At 45.5% G+C, this 12,554-nt stretch overlaps 1 pseudogene; it reads right to left on the reverse strand.

The window, feature by feature from the left end:
* Positions 1-9,962: 9,962 nt before the first annotated feature.
* On the reverse strand, positions 9,963-11,850 carry LOC138683608 (uncharacterized; annotated as a pseudogene).
* Between the last annotated feature and the right edge of the window lie 704 nt (positions 11,851-12,554).

Consider the following 12,554-nt stretch of genomic DNA (forward strand, 5'->3'; position numbering starts at 1 on the left):
AGCAAAGTGGGTAAAACCCCGGACAGGCGTTACATCCTTGGAAAAACGCTGAACCTAAAAGGACTCCTTCTCGCTGCATTCGGCCTGTTATGGGTGACACACATAAGTGAAGAATGGATGATCCAACAACCAAAGAGAATGTACGGGTAACTTTGGCGAACATAACGCATCAAGAAGCTATATGTCTTTCTGTCGCTACCCCTGAAACCCCTTTTTCTACCTGTTTGGTGGGGTTACCTCTAGACACCTGGCCAGATCCAATGCCTGAACTTTCCCTTTGTACTAACCCACAATCCTATGTCGATAATTGGGACAGTGTGTATGCACACCTGCCTCAAGTAATGCAAGAACCTCAAGAGTTAGAGTTGTTAGGATCAGTCATCATGAATGCCTGTGTGATGTTTAATTACAACTATAACACCACTCGAAAGGGTCAGAACGTAAATGCTATTTTGCCTGTATATAGAAATGCTACAGCTTGGTGTAACTATATCTATTCCAGAATATCACGCTCTTTTTTCTATTCCAGCTGCTTTACCTGCAGGGATGTTTTTAATTTGTGGGGATAGAGCGGGGGGGGGGGGGGGAATTGCATCGAAACTTAACGGGAGGCCACGTAGCCTCGGACGACTTATGTTACTAACACCCGATATCAATATGATTCACAGTAAAAGTCTCACGATAACTGACACAGGGTTAAGTGGATGGCTAGCAAGTTTGGGAATTACGGGATGGTTGAAAGATTTGCTTATGCACGGCTTAGTTATTTTAATTGTAATATTAGCAGTTAAAGAAAGCTGTCATTTCGGCTTAGAGCATTTAGCTGCGGGATGGGGACTTAGGAGTTAGTTTGTATCTTTGTTAAAAATCGGGGTTTCTTTTATTCTTATGTATTTTATTAGGTATAATGTTGCTTTTACCGTGTTTAATTAATTGTGTTCATAGATCTTTGCAAAGGGCAATACAGCAGGTGTTAATTGTTGAAAAACAAAAAAGGGGGAATTGTGGGGACATATTTAGCTAACGGTCGCAAGAGCATTCCAGACGCCTTTAGAAGACCTTGAACAGAAGATGATAATAAAGCCAATTAGAAGAACACAGGTGCGCATTCCACGATAAAGGGAACTTGGCACAAAGAACCTCAAATTCGGCAGTTTATCTTGACCAATTAGACTGAGACAAGTTTCACATGTTTTAGTTGGTATAACCAATTATGCCTTATGTTTATGCGCGTGTACAGTGTTGGTATAACCAATTATGCCTTATGTATATGCGCGTGTACAGAGATGGTATAACCAATCATATTCTATGCTTGTGCGCGTGCACAATGACTTTGCAGAATATGTGATTATAAATATGTGTGTGTTTTAGCAATAAAGGGTCGTCTGTCGTCTGCTTTCAACTTTACAGGTGTCCGTTTATTTCTACCTCCTGCATAAAGCAAGTATATACTTATGAACCTTTACCTGTACATGCACCTATAAATATATTTATGTGAGGTATTGCTGGTAGGACACTCACCAAATCGCACCCATGAGTGGGACTAATTGACGACAGAAAAGTCTCACTGCAAAGATGATCTGTGTCACGGAGTCCGGAGTCAGCCAGGTGTCCCCAGAGAGGGTCTGGTCTGTCTGGGAGATCTCGTGCAGAGAGGCTCTTGTAGACAAACTCTTATAGAGAAGCACATTTTGAGTAGGTGTCATGGTTTAACCCCAGCTGGCAACTAAGCCCCACACAGCCACTCACTCACTCCCCTCCAGTGGAATAGGGGAGAGAATCAGAAGAGTAAAAGTGAGAAAACTCGTGGGTTGAGATAAAGACAGTTTAATAGGTAAAGCAAAAGCCACACATGCAAGCAAAGCAAAACAAGGTATTCATTCACTACTTCCCATTGGCAGGCAGGTGTTTAGGACCATCTCCAGGAAAGCAGGGCTCCATCACACCTAACGGTTACTTGGGAAGACAAATGCCGTAACTCCAAACGTCCCCCCTTCCTTCTTCTCCCCCCCAGCTTTTTATTGCTGAGCATGACATCATATGGTATGGAATATCCCTTTGGTCCATTGGGGTCAACTCTCCCAGCTGTATCCTCTCCCAACTGTTTTTGCACCTCCAACCTACTCGGTGGGGGGGGGGGGGGGGGGCGGTATGAGAAGCAGAAAAGGCCTTGACTCTGTGTAAACACTGCTCAGCAATAACTAAAACATCTCTGTGTTATCAACACTGTTTTCAGCACAAATCCAAAACATAGCCCCATACAAGCTACTATGAAGAAAATTAACTCTATCCCAGCCAAAACCAGCACATTCTCCACCCCTTATTCCATACCATTTACATCATGCTCAGGTCCCTCACTATCCAATACATCCTCATTAACCACCCCTTCCCCCATAAAATTTTGTGAAATATCCATAAATATCCATAAAATGTTCATAGAATTAATTTACTCCTTGAGAAGCTGGCATCTCATAGCTTGGACAAGTGTACTCTTCACTGGGTGAAAAACTGGCTGGATGGACGAGCCCAAAGGGTTGTGGTGAATGGGGTGAAATCCAGTTGGTGGCGGGTCACAAGTGGTGTTCCCCAGGGCTCGGTGTTGGGGCCAGTTCTCTTTAATATCTTTATCAATGATCTGGATGAGGGGATTGAGTGCACCCTCAGCAAGTTTGCAGACGACACCAAGTTGGGAGGCAGGGTTGATCTACTTGAGGGTAGGAAGGTCCTACAGAGAGATCTGGACAGGCTGGATCGATGGGCTGAGGCCAATTGTATGAAGTTCAACAAGGCCAAGTGCCGGGTCCTGCACTTGGGTCACAACAACCCCATGCAGCGCTACAGGCTTGGGGAAGAGTGGCTGGAAAGCTGCCTGGCAGAGAAAGACCTGGGGGTGCTGTTGACAGCTGGCTGAATATGAGCCAGCAGTGTGCCCAGGTGGCCAAGAAGGCCGATGGCATCCTGGCCTGCATCAGAAATAGTGTGGCCAGCAGGAGCAGGGAGGTGATTGTTCCCCTGTACTCAGCACTGGTGAGGCCGCACCTCAAACACTGTGTTCAGTTTTGGGCCCCTCACTACAGGAAAGACATTGAGGTGCTGGAGTGTGTTCAGAGAAAGGCAACCAAGTTGGTGAGGGGCCTGGAGCACAAGTCTTATGAGGAGCAGCTGAGGGAGCTGGGGCTGTTTAGTCTGGAGAAAAGGAGACTGAGGGGAGACCTTATTGCTCTCTACAACTCCCCGAAGGGGGGTTGTAATGAGGTGGGTGCTGGTCTCTTCTGTCAGGTGGCTGGTGATAGGACAAGAGGAAATGGCCTCAAGTTGCAGCAAGGGAGGTTTAAGTTGGATATTAGGAAAAAATTCTTTACTGAGAGGGTTGTCAGTCATTGGAATAGGCTGCCCAGGGAAGTGGTTGAGTCACCATCCCTGGAGGTATTCAAAAAGTGCATAGACAAGGCACTTCAGAACATGGTTTAGTGGGCATAAATGATGGTTGGACTCAATCTTGAAGGTCTTTTCCAACCTAAATGATTCTATGATTCTATTTGGTCTATGACTTTGGGCTCCAGCTGTTATGGCGATCACTCAGGATAGGAGAAGTGATGTGTTGCATGGACTTACTGGGCACCAAAACCAGCTCAGGTTGGGTCACTGCTGCACTTGTGCTGCTTCTTTTGAGGCTCATCCATCATTGGTTCAGGTGGTTTCTGCTGTAGTCCTTCCTATAACATGCAACTCAAATCATGGGTTTGTGACAGAAAAGGACTTAACTGCAAGGTTCAAGCAAACGACTTGAACTTCACTTACAGACTTAACTGCAAGGTTCAAGAAAATGATTTATTTGAACTTCACTTACAGACTTAACACACCACTATTGCAGGTTTTACAGATACAATGGAGGAATGCACTATTGCAATTTTTTAAGGCAAGAGTAGTACATTATTACAACCACAAGCGATTCACAGACAACCACAAGCACACATGCGTTTACAAACTTAAAACATAAACAATATTCACTTACCCCTCCAGGTAAGGGCTTTCAATCCCAGGGAAGTTACCTCGACCGGCATCCCGATCAAGGGGGGAAGGGTTTCCTTCACTAGCCAACTGTATAGTTGGAGAAGTGACTCCCCCATTTCCAACCTGAATCTTAGAGTTTTTATCCCCTGACTTGTGCAATGGTGTGTATGACTATGTCTGAGTGGATTATGATATATGCCTAAATGGATTATGTATATCTGAGTGGAGTTTCCCCTTATCTTTCCTTTGTTGGTCTGTGATTGTTTGAATACACAAGGTTGTCATTTGAAACTGAAGCTGAAACCCTCCAGGTTTTGTGGTTTTTTTTTTTTTACCTTGCTTCCTCAAGCAACTGAATAGTGGTTGGACTGAGACTCAGGGCATACTATTTGTTAAGGGATTTCAAGGCTCAGTTCAGGTTTTGGTTCTTTGAATGGCACAGCCACCGCCCTGTTTAGTTTAGGGTTTATCAGACAACCCAGGGCTAAGCTGTCTACACAGCTCCCGGTGAGTGAGTCATCTCTGCAGAGAGACAGGGCCTCAAGGCAATCCAAGGCTGGGTTGCTTTTGTAACCCCACCATGAGTCACCTGTGTGCACTACACATGGTGAAACTCGTTTGTGAACTATGAGCAGGACAATCCACACACAAATGGCTTGAGATGACAATTCAGTCTCTCACACCACCCCGCGGCTCAAAGATTGCTTCGGGACCCATGGTGGTTTTGAGAAAAGATAGTTATGTAGAAAAGGCCAGAAAAGAGCATCTCATACAATCCGTACTATCGATGTCATGGTTCGACGCACAGCGTGAACTTGTTTAACACCGTCAGGTGAAACAGTAGTTACAAATTGCATATTAGTTACAACATGTTGAATCAATTGTATAAAACATGGAATGATATATGGTAAAAACAACAACATGGCAAAACCACACAACAAGTCAAATAGGATTTGCCTAACCCATGGACCACCAGGGAGCCAGGAAAACATATCAATGTCCCAGCCTTTCCATGTCTGGACAGGAACACAGGCCAGCTTTCGTATTCCTGCGGTAATTTGCTTAACAATTTTCCCCGCTCTCATCAATTTTTAAACAACAGTTAGAATCATTTAGTTTACCACAAACACCTCCTTCTTTGGCTAGCAGGTAATCAAGAGCCACGTGATGTTGTAATATTGCTGTTTGCATTTGTGTGCCCTGGTCTGCCAATAGATCAAGGGCACGGGCTGTCTCATTAGTAATGATTTCTAGGACAGCTTGTAACCCAATGATGCGATTTAGATTATAGATACGTTCTTGAGCACTGCTAACCCACTCGTTGGGGTTCCAGGTGGCAGGTCCATAATGTTGTATGATACGTTGAGGAGTCCACTTATCTTTGCCCCATGTCTGTGTGCTACCTGCAGCCAATGCAACATCGATGGATCGTTTGGTTCTTTGTAAGTCATCATATACTTTAATTCCCAAACCATCTCCACTTTGATTTGGTAACAGGAAGAAGAAGGGACGTATATAACCTACATAACATGTTCCACTCCAATTATTTGGTAATTTTCAATAAGCGTGATGTCCACAAATCCAATAATGACCTTTTAGAGCCCAAGTTCCATTTACAAAGGATCCGTTCCCTTTGCATCTTAAATCGAAATTGTAAGGAGTTTCAAAATAAGTGGTATTTTTTAAGCCCAAAGGGTGCTTAATTTGATTATTTGACTTCTTTCCTTTAATCCAAAGATCACATTTCCATGCCCCTACCAGATTACTATAGTTACACTGAACGGTTACTATCTGGTTGGTTATACCACTTATGGCACAAGCCAAAGGGTTAGATTCCCTTAGTATCTCAGCTCCCATGAGATCAGTACTAGACTAGAAGCTATCAAATAATTTTTTATGTCCGGTTTCATTGACCCATGCCCAACTTAGCCTGCGAGGGATGAGTTTTTCATCAGTGGTGTTGCTCAACATACACCATAACATGTCGCCCTCGATGGGAAAAGAGTGATTATAAGTTGAACAACTAATGGGTTGACACCATGGGACTATACAATGATTTCCATACATGAACGTCCAATTACATACACTATGTCCCACAAAAACTCCATTGCTGTCATTCTGATTAAGGCAATATTCCCCCTTTTCTGGAACTTGGATTTTCCATGGTCTTATCTCCTCATTCCAATATAAAGAATTGTTACCAATGGTTATGTCACTTAGGTTACTCATGAGCCACTTCAGGGATATTGGTTTTGATGTCCATGGCAAATCTTCAAATCCTAAAGGGCCCCCACATACCCAACAATTAGTCAGGTTAAAAGCATTGGCCACTCGCTGGCCTGGAGCCATAAATTCATTTTGCCACCCCAAGCCAAAGAGGGGGGCACAAGCGTTTCCCCAAATATTAAAGGCGGCGACAAGGGTTGACCAAAACAACATCTGCAGTAGTATGCCAAACATCCTATAAATATTAACAAAGCAATCACTGACAAAACCACTCAGACAATCAACAGTTTCATGTATTCCTTCAGGCAGGCTCCAGAGTCTTCACCTGGAAAAGAAAAGAAAAACAGACTCCGTTCGTTCTAAGGAACCAGAAACAAATGGTTATTAGAAGGATGGAATAATCCACCTGGTATTGATTTTATGTTCTTTTCCAGAAGCATCTTTTGCTTTCCAAGCATATTTATTCATCGGGGTTTCCAGTACCAGAGGTACGGCTCCCACTGTGGGGAGTTCAACTAAGACTGGTTGGCCTGGAAAATGTGATGGATTTCTGGGATGATCCAGGCCATCTGGGGCTGGCATAATGGTTGGGGCCTTTGGGCAAAATGCTGTAATTTTCGGGCACCCATTTACTCCCCAATGACTGTTAACACTAGTCACCACATCCCATAGCCGTTTGGCCCATCCAGGCTTATGTGGTTTGAGGAAGCGTTTCAGTAGGCCATTTGTTCTTTCCACAATTCCATTTGCCTGCAGATAATATGGAGTATGGCGTACCCACAAGATTCCTTCCTGGGTCACCCAATCTTGGACTATTTTAGCAGTAAAGTGGGAACCATTATCCGATTGAATTGATTGTGGTTTGGGGAAGGTGCCAAACCGCTCTTTCAAAGCTTTCACTGTGTTTTCCCCAGTAGCTCTGGCAAAGGCTTTGGCCTGGACTAACCCTGACACTATCTCTACTTGAACTAACACATAATGCTTTCCTTCTGATTTTCGGAAGAGGACAATGTAGTCCACTTGTCAAGCCTCCCACAACTCTTTCCCCTCCCTTAAGTGTAGGGGGTCACCTTCCATGGGGTGTCTTTCCAAGTGGGTACAACATTGTTCACAGGCAGACACACAAGTTTTACATTCTTCCCTGGTAACTGGCCAACCTTGATCTTGGGCCTCACAATAGAGATCTTTGATCCCCGAATGTTTCCTCTTTACATGCAGCCATTCTAACAATCGATCCCAGTCTTCTGCTATTGGGGTGTTCTGGAGGGGAGCTAATCAGGCTAATTCTTCAGCTTTGCCATTCCACTGGCTAACAGGGGTGCTATCCTGCTGATGGGAAGCCACCCAGGCTACTGCAAATTTTCCTTGTCTAGCAATGGTTAGAATATCTTGCCACTTTTCTTTCTGCCATATAGGTATCCTATTGACCTCCCACTCATTCTGATCCCAGAATGGAAGCCATTCAGTACAGCCTTTAAATACGGCATAGGAGTCAGTATAGATATAGACAGGAGAGGTAGTTTGGGCTTCATGCTGGAAAACACTCCATACTGCAACTAATTCCCCTCCTTGAGCACTACCCTCCCCTTCGGTGATTATTTGTTTCTCCGCATCTACGCGGAGCACTACAGCGCAATATTTCCAAGTTTTTCCTTCTCGCTTAGAGGAAGCATTGGTAAAACAAATATTCTGCAATTGCTCAGTGTCGTGGTTTAACCCCAGCCAGCAACTAAGCACCACGCAGCCGCTCGCTCTCTCCCCCCACACCCAGCGGGATGGGGGAGAAAATCGGGAAAAGAAGCATAACCCGTGGGTTGAGATAAGAACAGTTTAATAGAACAGAAAAGAAGAAACTAATAATGATAATGATAACACTAGTAAAATGACAACAGCAATAATAAAAGGATTGGAATGTACAAATGATGCGCAGTGCAATTGCTCACCACCCGCCGACCGACACCCAGCTAGTCCCCGAGTGGCGATCCCCCGCCCCCACTCCCCCCAGTTTATACACTAGATGTGGCATCACATGGTATGGAATACCCCGTTGGCCACTTTGGGTCAGCTGTCCTGGCTGTGTCCTGTGCCAACTTCTTGTGCCCCTCCAGCTTTCTCGCTGGCTGGGCATCAGACGCTGAAAAATCCTTGACTTTAGACTAAACACTACTTAGCAACAACTGAAAACATCAGTGTTATCAACATTCTTCGCATACTGAACTCAAAACATAGCACTGTACCTGCTACTAGGAAGACAGTTAACTCTATCCCAGCTGAAACCAGGACACTCAGAAAACGGAGGGGCCACTTGTATTACAGGAGGGAGTTCAGGCGTTTCTCTATGTGGGCTTGTTTCCTCTTGAATGGTTAACATCTTTGCTGCCCCCTCAGACGCTGTAAAAATGTCACAGTAATGCTCTATCTGGGCATACCATTTCCTCACAGAGGCTCTCTGAGCCACCCCGTCAGGGGGCGGAGTTCCTGATAAAACTGTTTTGGTTACCTTAAATGGGCCTCTAAGCACTATTGGCTGCTGTCGAATAGTCTGTTCAGCCTCTCTCAAGGCTAAACTGACTACAAACAAACCTTTCTCCCAAGCAGTATATCTTTTTTCTGCATCCTTAAAACTGCAAGAATAGAACCCAGTAGGTCAAGTGGGTCCTTCGGGGCCCTTTTGCCATAAGTGTATTGATAGCCCGCTCTTGGCAAATCCCCATTCAATATGGACAGGGTCTGTGGGGTGAATAGGACCGAGAGCTTGATGGGCAGTCACTTCAAACAGTAGCAACTGCAATGCCTCTTTGTGGGGCTTAGTCCATTCCCACTGAGCCCCTTTTCACAAAAAGTCATACAGGGGTCTTGCAATAACTGAAAAATCAGGGATAGGTTTCCTCCAAAACACAAGCAATCCTAGTACATGCTGCAAATCCTTTTTTGACTCTGGCATTTTAATCTGATCCAATGAGGAAAGGGTGTCGGGGGGGATACATGTCATTCCTCCCTTCCACCAAATTCCTAAAAACTTTACTTCGCTTGAGGGTGTTTGTATCTTCTCTGGTGGAATTTTCAGCCCCAAGCTTTCCAAGTGAGAAATTATATTATCCTGAGTTTTCTGAACCTTTTCTGTCTCATCCCCACCCACAAGAATGTCATCAGTATACTGATAAACACTGACCCCCTCCTCTGTCTGAATTACTTCTAGCTCCTGCGCTAACTCATGATGGGCTAGAGTGGGGGAATGCTTATACCCTTGTGGGAGTCCGGTAAAAGTAAATTGCTGACCCTCCCAAGTAAATGCAAAGCAGTCTTGATCCTCTGTTTGCAGGGGGACCATAAAAAACATATCTTTAACATCCACTGTTGCCATAATCGGGTGGGCTCGTTCCTGGATTGTAGCTATAAGCTCAGCAATGTTAGGTACCACAGCTGTCAATGGACCGGTATTTGCATTAAGTCTGTGATAATCTACAGTTAATCTCCACTTGCCATTAGGTTTTTGCACTGGCCACACCGGGGAGTTAAAAGGAGAGTGGGTCGAAATCACGATGCCTTGTCCCTTTAAGTCCTCTAACACAGCTGCTATTCCCTCTCTGGCCCCCAAGGGTATCGGGTAGGGCTTAACATTTGTAAGCTTTGAAGGGGGAAGCAGTGGTGAGGCTTGTAACAGCCGAATATCTATTGTGAGGAAACCAAATGACCACTGTCTCCCTTTGTTATCAATCCAGGTCTTTCCCTTTAAAATATTGAGTCCTAAAAGGTTAAGTGGAAACTCCCCCATAACCATTGTCACTGTAGTGGCACTATCTTCTGGCAAACGCAGGCTGACCATTGCTAACGCCTGTGGCTGAACAATGCCGAATGCATCTGCCACAAAAAGCCGCTGTTTGGAGGGTGTAATTCCGCAATTAGCAGCGTCTTTAGTTTTAATAGCTGAAATTTGAGCTCCAGTATCTACCAAAAAGGTGACCGTGACTTGTCTTGGCCCCACGATGCCTGTAATTAGTAAATCACCGCAGCCTTTTTCAGTGAGCTGTCTAAAATACATCCAACCTTCGCCCCCCTGCTCACCACCAAAAGGCGAAGGATCTAGTTTCCCACAGGTCTTTGGGTGGCATTTGGTTCTGATAAATCAGTCAGGGAGGGTGCGCTGGGAGTAGCATTCTCAAAATCCACCTTTCTATTTGCTGATTTATCAGGCCACCCTGTTACCAATTTTTCCAATTTGTCTGTTGGCATCCCGTCCATTAAGTCACGCAGGATCCCCTTCTGCTGTCCCTCTGCCCACAGTCTATTGTGTTTCTTCGGGATGCGTCCCGTCGTCCCTCCCCCCGTCGGTTTAGCGAGGGGTGTTCTCTTATCACTCCCAGGGCGTGGAACTATTTTAACTTCCGCCCGCCTCAAGCCCCTGGAGTCCGTTTTGGTGCCTGGAGGGTTAACGGGACCATACTTGTGCCCATAATTAATTAATTCCTGGGCCACTTCTCCCCAAGTCCACATTTTCCTATCCGGGGGTCGGAGGTGCCAATCAGGCATGAATCCTCCTGAAGCAGCCGCAACACTCTTGCCCTGGGGCATCGTCTGTATCTTTCCTTGTAATTGTATACCAATCCCTTTCAGAGAATCAGGGAGTCCCCTTATAAGGGGAGTCATTCGCTCAGGATCCACCGACATCATCATTGGGGACTCCTGCCTAGGCTCCAATTTTCGATCATACATCATCTGCAGACAAGCTGCCTTTTGCACACTCTCCACTAATTGATCAACAGTCCCCGTAATCGCGAGGGGATCCCCCCCCTCCAAGGGGTTCAAACCCCCCGCCCAATAGGCTGCCCGTTGGGTTACAGACCAGGGGGCACGGTAATCTCCAGTAGTTAAAAACACTCCCGGTCCCCAACACCCTTCCACCTCCTTTTCACTTAACAGAATCTGGTCCCCCCCACCGACAACGATACTCTCCACACATACTCCATTTCTGACTCCTTAGAGGTTCAGCTAAATTCCTTTTTTAGTTTTGCCAACTCGGTGGCGGTATAGGGGACCTCTTTAGTTGTAACTTGGGGGAACTGGTCCTGCTCATCATCGTAAATATATTCAGTTTTGACTAAGGGTCGCAATGAAGGCAGCTCTAACTTCTCTACTCTCTCTTTCGCTGCCTGCAGATTGTTAAAGGGGTAGCCAATTTCTGATCTTGGAGGCATTTCCTCATGGACAGTACCCGGAAGGAGCTGCTCCTTAAGACCAATCTGCAAATGTTTCACTTGGTTCTTTTCTGATTCAAGTTGTGCTTTTAATCCCGCCACTTGTCCCAGAAGGGACTGAACAAGATTTTGGAGGGATTCAATAATTTGAGATTCTGCAGTGAGGTGGCAATCCCTATCCTCCACTGCTCCAGCCAGACTGGCACCGAGAACAGTACAGACAACCGCTTTTCCTTTTCCTGACTGCACTCTAGCGTCTTCCTGTAAAGCGACCATCCAACCAACAACGATCTGCAGATTATACCAGTTTCCCTGAGCACAGTCTACCCCAGGCACAGAGGGTCGTGCTTTATGTTTTTCTAAAAAAATCAAACAAAACTTCTTTCCCCAAAGGGGCAATTTTACAATCGCTCATCTTACACAAAGCGGGGAAGCAGTCATCTCAGGAAGGCAGCACGTAAAGTTTCAAACACAACACAACAGAAGCCTGCACCCCTTATGTTCCTGAGAGGTCTCACGTATTTGGGAAAGAGTACGGCACTCTCGTCTCAAGGGATCCTGTCCGTGATGCCAATTTAAATGTCCCGATCCAATGTTGGAGAAGGTTTCGATATGATCCCAAGAGCGAGATTAAGACACAAACAAGGTCAAATGCTGTATACCCAGAAGAGCTTTTATTATCAAAAGTAACAAAAGTGGAAAATAGTGGCGATAGGATAGAATGGAAGAAAAGGTAGAAATTAAGCAAGCAGTCAGGATAGGATTGCTAGGATAGTCACCACCACAGATCCAGCGGCGTCCCGTTGGTCCTCAGGCAAGCAGTCGATGGTGGGAGTTGCAAGGATGGTCACCACCACAGATCCAGCAGCGTCCCGTTGGTCCTCAATCTTCAATTCTTTGGTGGTGAAAAAGAAAAGCCTCACAGCTTGTCTCTATGGGTTTTTATAGGGCATATTTCGATGATGTCACGCGCTGCAGGTTTTGTCTATCACACGACCTTCGCGTGATCAACACCAGAAACCAGTATCTTATCAGCTCCAGCCCGGTTTCCTCCCCTGGATGCCTCAATGGCCTGGTAATCATCCCCATGGACAGAGGAGTGTCCTGCTTAAACAGGCC

The sequence above is a fragment of the Haliaeetus albicilla genome, chromosome W, assembly GCF_947461875.1.
Source record: "Haliaeetus albicilla chromosome W, bHalAlb1.1, whole genome shotgun sequence".
NCBI classification, from domain to species: domain Eukaryota; kingdom Metazoa; phylum Chordata; class Aves; order Accipitriformes; family Accipitridae; genus Haliaeetus; species Haliaeetus albicilla.